This window comes from Manis javanica, chromosome 2, assembly GCF_040802235.1.
Source record: "Manis javanica isolate MJ-LG chromosome 2, MJ_LKY, whole genome shotgun sequence".
NCBI classification, from domain to species: domain Eukaryota; kingdom Metazoa; phylum Chordata; class Mammalia; order Pholidota; family Manidae; genus Manis; species Manis javanica.
In genome coordinates, this window is record NC_133157.1 from 101,275,021 (window position 1) to 101,291,033 (window position 16,013).

Genomic DNA, 16,013 nt, shown 5'->3' on the forward strand with positions numbered 1-16,013 from the left:
ATATGCTCAATCTTTCCTTTAGATTCTTAAACATACGGAATAGAACATATAGACTGTTTTAATGTCTTTATCTACTCATCCTATCTTTGTCTAATTTAATGTCTGTGTCATTTCTGGGTCTGTTTATATTGATTGATTTTTCTCCTCATTATTCATTGTCTTTTCCTGCTTGTTTGCATGCCTAGTCCTTTTTCACTGGATGCCAGACATTGCCAATTTTACGTTCTTAGGTGCAAGTTATTTTTCTATTCCTATAAATATTTCTTGAGCTTTCTTCTGGGAAGCAATTACATTATATGGAAATATTTCAATCTTCTCTGATCTTCTTTTAAGTTTTGTTAGGCAGGCTAAAAGCAGCCTTTATTCTAGAGAAATTTGGCTATACCACTGAGCAATGTTCTTTTGAATGCTCTACCTGATGTATTGTGAATTACAAGGTTTTTATTCAGGGATTATTCCCTTTGCCCTTGTCCTTGAATAGTTTCCCATACTAGGTGCTGATCAGTACTTTGCTGAAGATTCTTGGAGCCCTCTGCAGGTCTCAGGAGCTCTCTCCCTATGCAGCACTCCCCTCCCTACAACTCTGTCTGAAAGTTCAAGATGCCATGGGCTCCCCAGACACCCAGGCTCCACACTATAAGTTGCAGCCTGGAAACTCTCTCCAGGCAGTAAGCTAGGACAATCACAGGGCTCACCTCATTTGTTTCCTCTCTCTCAAGGACCACTGTCCTCTGCTCCCTGATTAACAGTGTCCGAAAACAGTTGTTTTCTACATTTTTCCTGTTTTTTAAGTTGTTTCAGATATAAGGAGGATAGATCCTGCTCCTTCTTACTCCATCTTGGCCAGACATGAAGTCAAATTCAGTATTTTAGGACTATATTCAGTTTTTAAAAACTCTGGGCTCTTGCTTGTTTCTGTGCTTTTATATCAGTTTGGTTTTTTTTCCCCTATACTGTCTGTCGGCAAGTTCCAGCACTGTCACATCTCAAACTATCCCAGTGCTGTCATGACTGCACAAGCATCCCTCTTCTATGCTCGGTGGCATCATACTTATACCATACAGGTGAGTTTATAGCTCATAGCTCCATCTTTATATCTTCAAATTTAGCATTGCTGAAATATAGCAGGTACTCAACATATGGTTGGTGAAATGAACAGAAACATTGTATGTATTTATACCATAACACAGAATAATCTTCCTTATTTCAGAGTATTTTGTAAGCTGCTGCTTGCAAAATGGGATTTAACTTAAACATTTCTATATTCTGAGGTACTGATATTGCATTTCTTCGAATTAAATACATCATTAGCAAAATTCTCAGCCATTAGACTGAAATGATTCTTAACAAAAGTGGCTTAGTTAGAAGTGTGTCTGAAGCCTTTTGCACGTGTACGTGCATTTGGTTTGGTTGCTTATGTTGAGCATGAAATCTTTTCAGTGTGTCATAGATTTTGAAAAGCGGCTTTGTGTATTTACAGCTCATGCTGAGCAGAATGCAACTGTAGACTGCCAAGTAAAGAATCTCATCATTTGCTTCTCATGCAGTAAAACCTTTTCTGACTCAAGACAAAGTCTTACCACAATCTCCAGCAGTGCATTATATCTTATGTAAGTCTCATGGCCTGCCTATTGGAAATAGATGTTAAACTTTGCTTTAGATTTGTCAAGAGTTAAATCTCTGGGATTTCATCATGAGTCCTTCCTGGTCTGTACATGGTCTGTTATGTTAAAATGTGCCTCCTCTCTACCTCACTGACCCCTCCCCAGCTCTCTGGAACACTTTCACGTAGCTTAAGCTTAAACCTACTTGAGGCCTCAGTGCTTTCTCTTTTTGACCTAAATAAAAAACTGGCATAAATAGGATGTGCTAACTATAAAAGAGACAAAATATGCATGTATGAGCAAATAAATAATAAATATTACCTACAGTCATACCCCTTAGAGTACATTGTATATCACATATATTACATGAAGTATATAATATGTATCTTATATTGTACCTCCTATATAAATGGTAATCTGCTTTCCACTCCATCCCATATCTTTCCAAGCCAATTAATATATTTTCTAATTCCACAAAGCAGTAAAATTTAACATAAGACCTTTTACAAACATTACTTTTTATGTTTCCTTTCTCTGTCTCTCTCTAATAAAAAAACTCTTGAAAACATAATGCCTAACCCAGAGGAATTACACTAAAGTGCTGGAGTTTCAGGCATAATGGGGATAAATATTTTGAATGCTTTTATGTTGCTATATTCATTTCATTCATTCCTGCAGTGAGCTCTGCCATAGTATGCATAACAATAACACTACTAAATAGAAAAGTAGGACTAGAACTGATCATTTTTTAAATTCCAAATGTAATGTCCTACTATGTCCTAAGCAGCTACTTTTAATTATAACAATAGCTCTGAAACTTTATCAAAAGGAAAGCAGAAAAGAAAAATCAGTGGCTTGACATCTCTAATGTTTTTCAACAAACCACTAAAAGCCAACAATGACCAGTTTCATTTATTTAATTTAATGTTTGTACCTTGAGTTGAGACAGTCAACAACCAATTTCCTTACCTCTCTTTTGGGAAAATATAATAATTTGAAATAGTTTAATGTAGACTGATAAAAAATTAGCATTGGGGTATCTTTAGGAAGATACTCTAACTTCAGTGATGGTAAGAATGACATCTACCTTTAGTGTCTTGTACGGTGCCTGGCAAAGAATAGGTGCTTAAGACATATTTGTAGAATCTTATCAAGTGACAATATGTTTGGAAGTGATCAGGTATAAGTGCATGATAAAGAATCAATATTTGCATTTGAAAACAAAGTATCATCTAAAATTAATTTGCATTTTTACCCCTATGTTTTAGAATGACTTGATACATATACATATTACACATACACACACACACACACACACGAAGTCAGGACTCCTAACAAGCACAAAGACTCAAAAAAGGCAGATCATTCAGATGATATATTACTAGAAACACATGAATTCAGAGGAAAGATTAAAAAGTAGAAATATTTCTCTTGATTTTCAGAAAAATATTAGTTATCTTGACAACAATCAAGATCCTGTACCCATGGAAAATACCCTCTTTGAAATGGTCCTGTATTAACTTTACACATCCAGTTATTTATACACTTGAACTTTAAGGAAAATATCACCTGAAATATTCTAGTGATTTAAATAGATTACATTTAAATTTCTTCAGATTAAGATTCTTTCACAGTTAATAAGTTTCCTGTTTTCTTCACTGTGTAAAGTTAATTCTCAGTGACCCATGCATGGATTGTTCTGGTTCTGCCAATGACTAGTTGCATGACCTTAAGTGAGTCGTTAACCCACTCAGGGCCTCAGTTCCTTTACCTGTAACAGAGATAATACTAATATCTACTCTTAAATGTGCTCTCAGACTGAAAGAGTAATCATGAGTAAAGTGCAAAGAATGGTGATCGATAATCAGAGAACACCCAATGAATATTAACAATTATGAACATCTACCAATTTATAACCAGCTTTTCATACCAGATGACCCATTCTATTTCCTTGCCACATATCATTTTTGGCTAAGCCATTGTACTAAATTATACTGAGCAAAATGAACTAATTTCAAGATTAGCTTACATAAAATATAATTGGATAAACACCAGTGTTTCACTGTTCTATTAATACTACTATTCTTCTTTTGAATATGAATGGAAAATTAGAATTCATGAGACAAGAACAATAGTGGCTTTCATAAATTCTCAATTTTTTTATCCCCAAGGTAAAAATCAATTTTAAATGCATTTTTCCAGGTAGTAATATTTTTGTGTGAATCCAAACAATAATAGGATCAATAATTGCAAGTACTTACATAGCATTTATCCTCTGCCAGGTACATTTCTAAGTATATTATTTAATCCTCAACCCTATAAGATAGGTAACTTTATTATTTATATTTATAGATGAGGAAGTTATGGCAAAAGAAATCACATGACCTGCTCAAGGACATTCATCTAACAAGTGGTAGCACTTGGCTAAGAGCCTAGGAAATCTGCCTACAGAGTCTGTGCACAGGTTTCTGTGACTGTAAAATAACAGTGACAACAAAATGGACATTAGGACAAGCTTTGCTCCCTTGGACTTTTCTTAATGTATCTTTAGCATTAAAATAATGACTTCTCAGCACTGTGAAGCTGAACGGCAATATCACAATTCAATTACTTATTTGCAACTAAAATGTTAAGTTAACTTTCAGTTGCAGAAAACTTGGCAAAATTAGCTCTCTGTCCAAAAAATATAACATTACATTACACTTAATAATAAAGTTTTAGAGGGTGGGACATCAGCAAGATGCCAGAATAGGAAGCCCCAGGACCCTTGTTCCCTTAGAAACACTAAATTAACAAAAATATGCAGACCAAATTGCCTTAGATGTCCAGAAACCAGCGAAAAGGCTGCAGCTCCCAGGCTAATAAAACTCCACTGAAGCACAGAGGAAGGTCGGATGCATTTTGCCTGCCCTGACTTCCTCCCACCCCCACACTTGGCAAAGCACAATCAGGAGAAAACTCCAAGGTCCAGCTTCCCCTTCTAGAAGGAAAGAGAGGAGTGGAATGTATGTCCAAAGTGTTTGTGGGGCTCCTCGTGGAATATTCTGTGTTTCTTGGCTGAAGGCTAATGAGAACTGATGGCATAGTTGCTTTCCCAGTAGGGGGCCACTGAGAGCAGAGGCAAATCCCAAGATGCGGTAGCACCAGGGAAACAGCAGTATCTCAGACACCAGGGAGAGTGAAAAGAAACAGAGGCAAGCCTCCTTAACTAGGAACTCACACACACAAGCCCAGAAAAGATATATCCCCAGAGAAATTTCCAGAGGTCCCAAAAACCCCAGCTGGGTTGACTGGTGGCTGTCTTCCACTATATGAAGCCAGTCTATAAAGACTGGGAGAAGTGGCTGTTTTTCAAATGCCAAAATCTCAATAAAAGATCACAAGGCATACAAAGAAAGAGGGAAACATAGCCCAATCAAAAGACCAAAACAAATCTCTAGAAATCAACCCTAAAGAAACAGTGATTCATGGATTATATGAAAAACAATTTGAAATAACCATCTTAAAGATGCTCCATAAGATAAAAGACAAAGAACACAGACAACAAACAAAATCAGGAAATTGATGCATGAACAAAATGAGAATATCAACAAAGAGATGGAAACTGTAAGGAAGAACCAAACAGACATTCTGAATTGAAGAATACAATAACTGAATTCCAAAATTCAGTAGAAGGGTTCACAAGAGAAAAGCAACTTGTCACATGTAAGGGAGCTTTGTTAAGATATTTGGTGGATTTCTCAGCAGAAACCTTGCAGGCCAGGAGGGACTGAGATAAAACATTCAAAGTGCTGAAAGAAAAACACATGCCAGCCAAGAATAATGCATGTACCAAAACTGTCCTTTAAAGATGAAGGAGAAATTAAGATTTTCCCACAAACAAAAGCTGTGGGAGTTCATCACCACTAAATTTGCTCTTCAAGAAATGCTAAAGGGAGTCCTTTATGAAAAGACACTAGACAACAACATGAAACCATATAAAAATATATAACTCCCTGATAAAGACAAATAGATCAATGGAAAAAGAACATAGTCCAGAGACAGACTCACATAAATACAACCAACTAGATCATAATAGGCTGCAGAAATAGCCTCAGTAAATTAAAAAACATTGAAATTGTACCAATCAGCTTCTCAGATCATAAAGGCATGAAACTATAAATAAATTACACAAAGAAAATGAAAAAGCTCACAAACACATGGAAGCTTAATAACATGCTCCTTAATAATCAATGGATCAATGACCAAATAAAAACAGAGATCAAGCAATATATGGAAACAAATGACAACAATAATTCAACACAACAAAATCTGTGGGACACAGCGAAGGCTGTGCTAAGAGGGAAGTACATTGCAATACAGGCCTAACTGAGGAAAAAAGAACAATCCCAAATTAACAGCCAAAACTCACAATTAACGAAACTAGAAAAAGAAGAACAAATGAGGCCCAAAGTCAATAGAAGGAGGGACACAATAAAGATAAGAGCAGAAATAAATGAAATCAAGAAGAATAAAACAATAGAATCAATGAAAGAAGGAGCTGGTTCTTCAAGAAAATAAACAAAATAGATAAACCCCTAGCCAGACATATCAAGAAAAAAAGAGACTCTACACACATAAATGGAATCAGAAATGAGAAAGGAAAAATCACTAGGGACACCACAGAAATACAAAGAATTATGAGAGAATACTGTGAAAAATTATAAGCTAACAAACTGGGTAACCTAGAAGAAATGGACAACTTTCTAGAAAAATACAATTCCAAGGCTGACCCATGAGAAGCAGAAAATCTGAATAGACCAATTACCAGCAAGGAAATTGAATTGGTAATCAAAAACCTACCTAAGAACAAAACACCTGGACCAGATGGTTTCACTGATGAATTTTATCAAACATTTAGTGAAGACCTAATACCCATCTTCCTTAAATTTTTCCAAAAAGTAGCAGAGGAGGGAATACTCCCAAACTCATTCAATGAGGACAACATCACTCTAATACCAAAACCAGGCAAAGACACCACAAAAAAAGAAAATTACAGACCAATAATCCCTAGTGAACATAGATGCAAAAATGCTCAATAAAATATCAGCAAACCAAATTCAAAAATACATCAAAAACATCATCCATTATGATAAAGTAGGATTTATTTCAGGGATGCAAGGTTGGTACAACATTCGAAAATCCATCAGCATCATCTACCACATAAACAAAAAGAAGGACAAAAATCACATGATCATCTCCATAGATGCCAAAAAAGCATTCAACAAAATTCAACATCCATTCATGATAAAAACTCTCAACAAAATGGGTACAGAGGGCAAGTACTTCAACATAATAAAGGCCATATATGATAAACCCACAGACAACATCATACTGAACAGCAAGAAGCTGAAAGCTTTTCCCTTAAGATTGGGAACAAGACAAGGATGCCCAGTCTCCCCACTTTTATTCAACATAGTTCTGGAGATCCTAGCCACAGCAATCAGACAATACAAAGAAATAAAAGGCATCCAGATTGGCAAGGATGAAGTTAAACTGTCCCTGTTTGCAGATGACATGATACTGTACATAAAAACCCCCAAATAATCCACTCCAAAACTACTAGATCTAATATCTGAATTCGGCAAAGTTACAGAATACAAAATTAATACACAGAAATCTGTTGCACTCCTATACACTAATGATGAACTAGCAGAAAGAGAAATCAGAAAAACAATACCATTCACAATTGCATCAAAAAGAATAAAATACCTACGAATAAACCTAGCCAAGGAAGTGAAAGACGTATACTCGGAAAACTACCAGACACTCATGAGAGAAACTAAAGAAGATACCAATAAATGGAAACACACCCTGTGCTCATGGATAGGAAGAATTATTATGGTTAAAATGGCCATCCTGCCTAAAGCAATTTACAGATTCAATGCAATCCATATCAAAATACCAGCAGCATTGTTCAACGAACTGGAACAAATAGTTCTAAAATACATATGGAACCACAAAAGACCCTGAATAGCCAAAGAAATCCTGAGAAGGAAAAATAAAGTGGGGGGGATTATGCTCACTGACTTCAAGCTCTATTACAAAGCCATAGTAATCAAGATAATTTGCTACTGGCACAAGAACAGACCTATAGACAAATGGATCAGACTAGAGAGCCCAGATATAAACTCAAGCATATATGGTCAATTAATATACAATAAAGGAGCCATGGATATACAATGGGGAAATGACAGCCTCTTCAACAACTGGTATTGGCAAAACTGGACAGCTACATGCAAGAGATGAAACTGGATTATTGTCTAACCCCATACATAAAAGTAAACTCAAAATGGATCAAAGACCTGAATGTAAGTCATGAAACCATAAAACTCTTAGAAGAAAACATAGGCAAAAATCTCTTGAATATAAACATGAGCAACTTTTTCCTGAATGCATCTCCTCCAGCAAGGGGAACAAAATAAAAAATGAACAAATGGGACTATATCATGCTAAAAAGCTTCTGTACAGCAAAGGACACCATCAGCAGAACAAAAAGGCATCCTACAGTATGGGAGAATATACTCATAAATGACATATCCAACCAGGAGTCATCACCCAAAAAGCAAATAACCCTATTAACAAATGGGTGGAGGATTGAACAGCCACTTCTCCAAAGAAGAAATTCAGATGACCAACAGGAACATAAGAAGATGCTACACATCACTAATTATCAGGGAAATGCAAATTAAAACCACAATGAGATATCACCTCACACCAGTTAGGATGACCAACATAGAAGAAACTAGGAACAACAAATGCCGGTGAGGATGCGGAGAAACGGGAATCCTTCTACACTGCTGGTGGTAATGTAAACTAGTTCAACCATTGTGGAAAGCAGTATGGAGGTTCCTCAAAAAAACAAAAATAGAAATATCATTTGACCCAAGAATTCCACTTCTGGGAATCTGCCCTAAGAATGCAGGAGCCCAGTTTGAAAAAGACATATGCACCCCTATGTTTATTGCAGTACTATTTACAATAGCCAAGAAAGAGAAGCAACCTAAGTGTCCATCATAGATGAATGAATAAAGAAGATGTGGTACATATACACAATGGAATATTATTCAGCCATAAGAAGAAAACAAATCCCACGATTTGCAACAACCTGGGTGGAGCTAGCGGGTATTATGCTCAGTGAAATAAGCCAGGTGGAGAAAGACAAGTACCAAATGATTTCACTTATCTGTGGATCTAAGAACAAAGCAAAAACTGAAGGAACAAAACAGGAGTAGACTCACAGAACCCAAGAATTGACTAACAGTTACCAAAGGGAAAGGGCCTGAGAAGGGTGGGTGGGAAGGGAGGGATAAGGGGAATAAGGGGCATTACAGTTAGCACACATAACATACGTGGGGGGGGCATGGGGAAGGCAGAATAGCATAGAGAAGACAAGTAGTAACTCTATAGCATCTTACTACACTGATGGACGGTGACTGTAATGGTGTATGTGGTGGGGACTTGATAATGGGGCAAATCTAGTAACCACATGTTGCTCATGTGATTGTATATTTATGATACCAAAATAAAAAAAATACAATCAACTAATCTTTGACAAAGGAACAAAGGTAACACAATGAGGAAAAGAGAGCCTTTTCACCCAATGGAGCTAGAAAAACTGGGCATCTACATGCAAATAAATGAATCTAGACACAGAACGGACACCCTTCACAAAAAATAACTTACAATAGGTCATAGACCTAATTGTAAAATTTGAAAGTATAAAACTCCTAGAAGATAACATCTAAGTGATCTTTGGTGCGGTGATGACTTTTTAAATTATCAATGACAATAAGGACATGATCCACGAAATAAATACCTGGTAAGCTGGACTTCATTAAAATTAAAATCTTCTGCTCTGTGAAATGCAATGTCAAGAGAATGAGTAAACAAGCAACAGACTGGGGAAAACATATTTGCAAAAGGCATATCAAATCAAGGACTGTTATCCAAAATATACAAAGAACTCTTAAAACTCAACATTGAGAAAACAAAAACACCTGATTTAAAAAATAGGCTAAAGACCTGAAAAGACACCTCCCCAAAGAAGATATACAAAATGTTAACTAAGCATCTTAAAAAATGTTCAACATTATTCATGATTAGGAAACTGAAAATTAAAACAACAATGAGATATGATTACACCCCTATTAGAATGGCCAAAATCCAAAAAATTGATACCATCACATAATGACAAGGATATGGAGCAACAGGAACTCTCATTTATTGCTGATGGGAAACACAAAGTGGTTATAGCCACCTTAGAAGACAATTTTACAGTTTCTTCCAAAACTAAACATACTTTTACCAAATGTGCCAGCAATTGTGCTCCTGGGTATTGAAAAACTTATGTTCACACAAAAACTGACACATAGATATTTATAGAAATCTTATCCATAATTGCCAAAATGCAGAAGCAATCAAGATGTCCTTCAGTAGGTGAATGGATAAATTAACAGTGGTATATTCAAACAATGGAATATTATTTGGTGCTGAAAAGAAATGGGCTGTCAAGCCTTGAAAAACATGGAAGAAACTTAAATGCTTTCACCTAAGTGAAAGAGACCAGTTTGAAAAGGGTGCATATTATATGATACCATGTATATGACTCCCTGGAAAAGGCAAAACTATGGATTCAGTGAAAAGATTAGGGGTTTCCAGGAGTTAGGAAGGAGAGAGGGATGAATGAGCAGAGAACAGAGGATTTTTAGGGCAGTGAAAACACAGTATGATACTATAATGGTAGATACATGTCATTCATTATACATTTGTCAAAACTCAGACTGTAAAACAATAGTGACCCCTGATGTAAACTATGGACTTTGAGTGATGATTTATCAATGTAGGCTTATTAACTGTAATAAAGGTATCACTGTGGTGCAGGATGTTGATAGAGGAAGTTTTGCCTGTGTGGGGATAGAGGTATATGGGAATACTCTATACTTTCTGCTCAATTTTGGGATGAACCTACAACTGCTCTAAAAAATACTGTTTCTTTTTCATAAAAGCATAATCTAAAAAAGCAACATAAAAACCCAGCCCTCTCCCAAACAAATAAAAATGAAAATAAGAAATGACAAAGCATGGCACTATAAAAAATCAGTGAAGCACAAAGGAAGCTAGGAAAAGAGGAATAGTTATAAGACAAACAGAAAGTAATTAACAAAATGGCAATAGTAGGCCTTTCCCTATCTGTAATTATTTAACTGTGACTATATCAAACTCCTCAAATGATATACATTGTCTGAATGGACAAAAAAATTATGTGATATCTAGCACAGGTATGTGCTGATATTCGGCTGAAGACCTAAGGGGAACACTCTGCACTTCTCTGAAGTTCTTTTTCTGTACTTTCTTTGCCCTCCAGTTTTCCACCCTGCAAATTCTACCCACCGCGATCGCCTCTATTTTGCCAATTTCAACCATCTTCTCAACTCAGGGAATGCGCCAGGATGCTTGGGGTCCCCATTCATGGAGGGGAAAATTGCAGGCAGCAAGCTGGAGGAGGGCTCACATCAGTCTTCCTTGTCTTGGCGAGCACCTTCCTGAGCTTCCTGTTGTCCACTGTCCATGAACCAGTGTTCCATGTATTTTGTCCAACGTATTGATCAAGGTAGAGGGTAAACCCCATTCTTGTTCCATCATGGCTGGAAGCAGGAACTATTTGATGCTTTTTGATCCTACCAAATGAATTTACTCAGAGCGTGACATCCAGTAACAAGGCAAACAGGCCTGTAATCAGGGTAATACACTCAGCCCGCAACCCGCCAGTATCAGTGACATTTTGTATCGTGTGTGCACCGACAGGGAAGCACTCTTTCCTTTAAAGTTTCTTAAAAGACAATTCTCTTCAGTTGGGGGTCTTTTTCTTCACATCTTTTTATTTTAAGTAACTTAAAAAAAATTTTTTTTTATTTTGTTATCATTAATCTAAAATTACATGAAGAACATTATGTTTACTAGGCTCTCCCCTACCCCAAGTCCCCGCCACAAACTCCATTACAGTCACTGTCCATCAGCATAGTAAGATGTTGTAGAATCACTACTTGTCTTCTCTGTGTTGCAAAGCCCTCCCCTTTCCCCCACCCCCTACATTATACATGCTAATCACAATACCCCCTTTCTTCTTCCCCACCCTTAGCCCTCCCTACCCTCCCATTCTCCCCAGTCTCTTTCCCTTTGGTAACTGTTAGTCCATTCTTGGGTTCTGTGATTCTGCTGCTGTTTGGTTCCTTCAGTTTTTCTTTTGTTCTTATACCCCAAAGATGAGTGAAATCATTTGGTATTTGTCTTCTTCCGCTTGGCTTATTTCACTGAGCATAATACCCTCTAGCTCCATCCATGTTGTTGCAAATGGTAGGATTTGTTTTCTCCTTATGGCTGAATAATATTCCATTGTATATATGTACCACATCTTCTTTATCCATTCATCTACTGATGGACACTTAGGTTGCTTCCATTTCTTGGCTATTGTAAATAGTGCTGCAATAAACATAGGGGTGCATCTGTCTTTTTCAAACTGGAGTGCTGCATCCTTAGGGTAAATTCCTAGAAGTGGAATTACTGGGTCAAATGGTAAGTCTATTTTGAGCATTTTGAGGAACCTCCATATTGCTTTCCACAATGGTTGAACCAATTTACATTCCCACCAGCAGTGTAGGAGGGTTCCCCTTTCTCCACAACCTCGCCAACATTTGATGTTGTTTGTCTTTCGGATGGTAGCCATCCTTACTGGTGTGAGGTGATATCTCATTGTGGTTTTAATTTGCATTTCTCTGATAACTAGCGATGTGGAGCATCTTTTCATGTGTCTGTTGGCCATCTGAATTTCTTCTTTGGAGAACTGTCGGTTCAGCTCCTCTGCCCATTTTTTAATTGGATTCTTTGCTTTTTGTTTGTTGAGGTGCATGAGCTCTTTATATATTTTCGATGTCAAGCCTTTATCGGATCTCTCATTTATGAATATATTCTCCCATACTGTAGGGTACCTTTTTGTTCTATTGATGGTGTTCTTTGCTGTGCAGAAGCTTTTCAGCTTGATATACTCCCACTTGTTCATTTTGCTTTTGTTTTCCTTGCCTGGGGAGATATATTCATGAAGAAGTCAGTCATGTTTTTTGTCCAAGAGATTTTTGCCTATGCTGTTTTCTAAGAGTTTTATGGTTTCATGACTTACATTCAGGTCTCTGATCCATTTTGAATTTACTTTTGTGTATGGGGTTAGACAGTGATCCAGTTTCGTTCTCTTACATGCAGCTGTTCAGTTCTGCGAGCACCATTTGTTGAAGAGACTGTCATTTCCCCATTGTATGTCCATGGCTCCATTATCGAATATTAATTGACCATATATGTTTGGGTTAATGTCTGGAGTCTCTAATCTGTTCCACTGGTCTGTGGCTCTGTTCTTGTGCCAGTACCAAATTGTCTTGATTACTATGGCTTTGTAGTAGAGCTTGAAGTTGGGGAGTGAGATTCCCGCCACTTTATTCTTCTTTCTCAGGATTGCTTTGGCTATTCGGGGTCTTTGGTGTTTCCATATGAATTTTTGAACTATTTGTTCCAGTTCGTTGAAGAATGTTGTTGGTAATTTGATAGGGATTGCATCAAATCTGTATATTGCTTTGGGCAGGATGGCCATTTTGACAGTATTAATTCTTCCTAGCCAAGAGCATGGGATGAGTTTCCATTTGTTAGTGTCCTCTTTAATTTCTCTTAAGAGTGTCTTATAGTTTTCAGGGTATAGGTCTTTCACTTCTTTGGTTACGTTTATTCCTAGGTATTTTCTTCTTTTTGATGCAATTGTGAATGGAATTGTTTTCCCGATTTCTCTTTCTATTGGATCATTGTTAGTGTATAGGAAAGCCACATATTTCTGTGTATTAATTTTGTATCCTGCAACTTTGCTGTATTCCAATATCAGTTCTAGTGGTTTTGGAATGGAGTCTTTAGGGTTTTTTATGTACAATATCATGTCATCTGCAAATAGTGACAGTTTAACTTCTTCGTTACCAATCTGGATTCCTTGTATTTCTTTGTTTTGTCTAATTGCCATGGCTAGGACCTCCAGCACTATGTTAAATAACAGTGGGGAGAGTGGACATCCCTGTCTTGTTCCCGATCTCAGAGGAAAAGCTTTCAGCTTCTCACTGTTCAGTATAATGTTGGCTGTTGGTTTATTGTACATGGCCTTTATTATGTTGAGGTACTTCCCCTCTATGCCCATTTTGCTGAGAGTTTTTATCATGAATAGATGTTGAATTTTGTCGAATGCTTTTTCAGCATCTATGGAGATGATCATGTGGTTTTTATCTTTCTTTTTGTTGATGTGGTGGATGATGTTGATGGATTTTCTAATGTTGTACCATCCTTGCATCCCTGGGATGAATCCCACTAGGTCCTTGTGTTTGATCCTTTTGATATATTTTTGAATTCGGTTTGCTAATATTTTATGGAGTATTTTTGCATCTACATTCATCAGGGATATTGGTCTGTAATTTTCTTTTTTGGTGGGGTCTTTGCCTGGTTTTGATATTAGGGTGATGTTGGCTTCATAGAATGAGTTTGGGAGTATTCCCTCCTCTTCTATTTTTTGGAAAACTTTAAGGAGAATGAGTATTATATCTTCTCTTTATGTCTGATAAAATTCTGAGTTAAATCATCTGGCCCGGGTATTTTTTTCTTGGGTAGTTTTTTGATTACCGCTTCAATTTCTTTGCTGGTAATTGGTTTGTTTGGATTTTGTGTTTCTTCCTTGGTCAGTTTTGGAAGGTTGTATTTTTCTAGGAAGTTGTCCATTTCTTCTAGGTTTTCCAGCTTCTTAGCATATAGGTTTTCATAGTAGTCTCTAATAATTCTTTGTATTTCTGTTGGGTCCTTTCTCATTTCTGATTCTGTTGATGTGAGTTGATTCTCTTTTTCTCTTAATAAGTCTGGCTAGAGGCTTATCTATTTTGTTTATTTTCTCAAAGAACCAGCTCTTGGTTTCATTGATTTCTTTCTATTGTTTTATTCTTCTCAATTTTATTTATTTCTTCTCTGATCTTTATTATGTCCCTCCTTCTGCTGACTTTAGGCCTCATTTGTTCTTCTTTTTCCAATTTTGATAATTGTGACATTAGACTATTCATCTGGGTTTGTTCTTCCTTCTTTAAATATGCCTGATTGCTATATACTTTCCTCTTAAGACTGTTTTCACTGCGTCCCACAGAAGTTGGTGCTTTGTGTTGTTGTTGTCATTTATTTCCATATATTGCTGGATATCCATTTTAATTTGGTCATTGATCCATTGACTGTTTAGAAGCGTGTTGTTAAGCCTCCATGTGTTTGTGAGCCTTTTTGCTTTCTTGGTACAATTTATTTCTAGTTTTATACCTTTGTGGTCTGAAAAGTTGGTTGGTAGGATTTCAATCTTTTGGAATTTACTGAGGCTATTTTTGTGGCCAAGTATGTGGTCTATTCTGGAGAATGTTCCATGTGCACTTGAGAAGAATGTGTATCCTGTTGATTTTGGTGTAGAGTTCTGTAGATGTCTGTTAGGTCCAATGTGTTGTTCAGTTCCTCTGTGTCCTTACTTATTTTCTCTCTGGTGTATCTGTCCTTTGGAGTGAATGGTGTGTTGAAGTCTCCTAAAATGAATATATTTCAGTCTATTTCCTCCTTTAGTTCTGTTAGTATTTGTTTCACATATGCTGGTGCTCCTGTGTTGGGTACATATGTATTTATAATGGTTATATCTTCTTATTCAACTGAGCCCTTTATCATTATGTAATGTCCTTCTTTATATCTTGTTACTTGCTTTGTTTTGAAGTCTATTTTGTCTGATACTAGTACTGCAACACCTGCTTTTTTCTCCCTATTGTTTGCATGAAATATCTTTTTCCATCCCTTGACTTTTAGTCTGTGCATGTCTTTTGGTTTAAGGTGAGTCTCTTGTAAGCAGCATATTGATGGTTCTTGTTTTTTTTATCCATTCAGTGCCTCTATTTCTTTTGATTGGTGCATTCAGTCCATTTACATTTAGGGTGATTATCGATAGGTATGTACTTATTGCCATTTCAGACTTTAGATTCGTGGTTACCAAAGGTTCCAGATTACTTTCCTTACTATCTAAGTCTAACTTAACTCACTTAGTATGCTGTTACAAACACAATCTAAAGGTTCTTTTCTATTTCTCCTCCTTTTTCTTCCTCCTTCATTCTTTATATATTAGGTATCAAATTCTGTACTTTTGGTCTATCCCTTGATTGACTTTGGGGATAGTCAATTTAATTTTTCATTTGCCTCACAATCAGCTGCTCCACCCTCCCTACCATGATTTTCCTACCTCTGGTGACAGCTATCTAACCCTAGGAACACTTCCATCCATAGCAG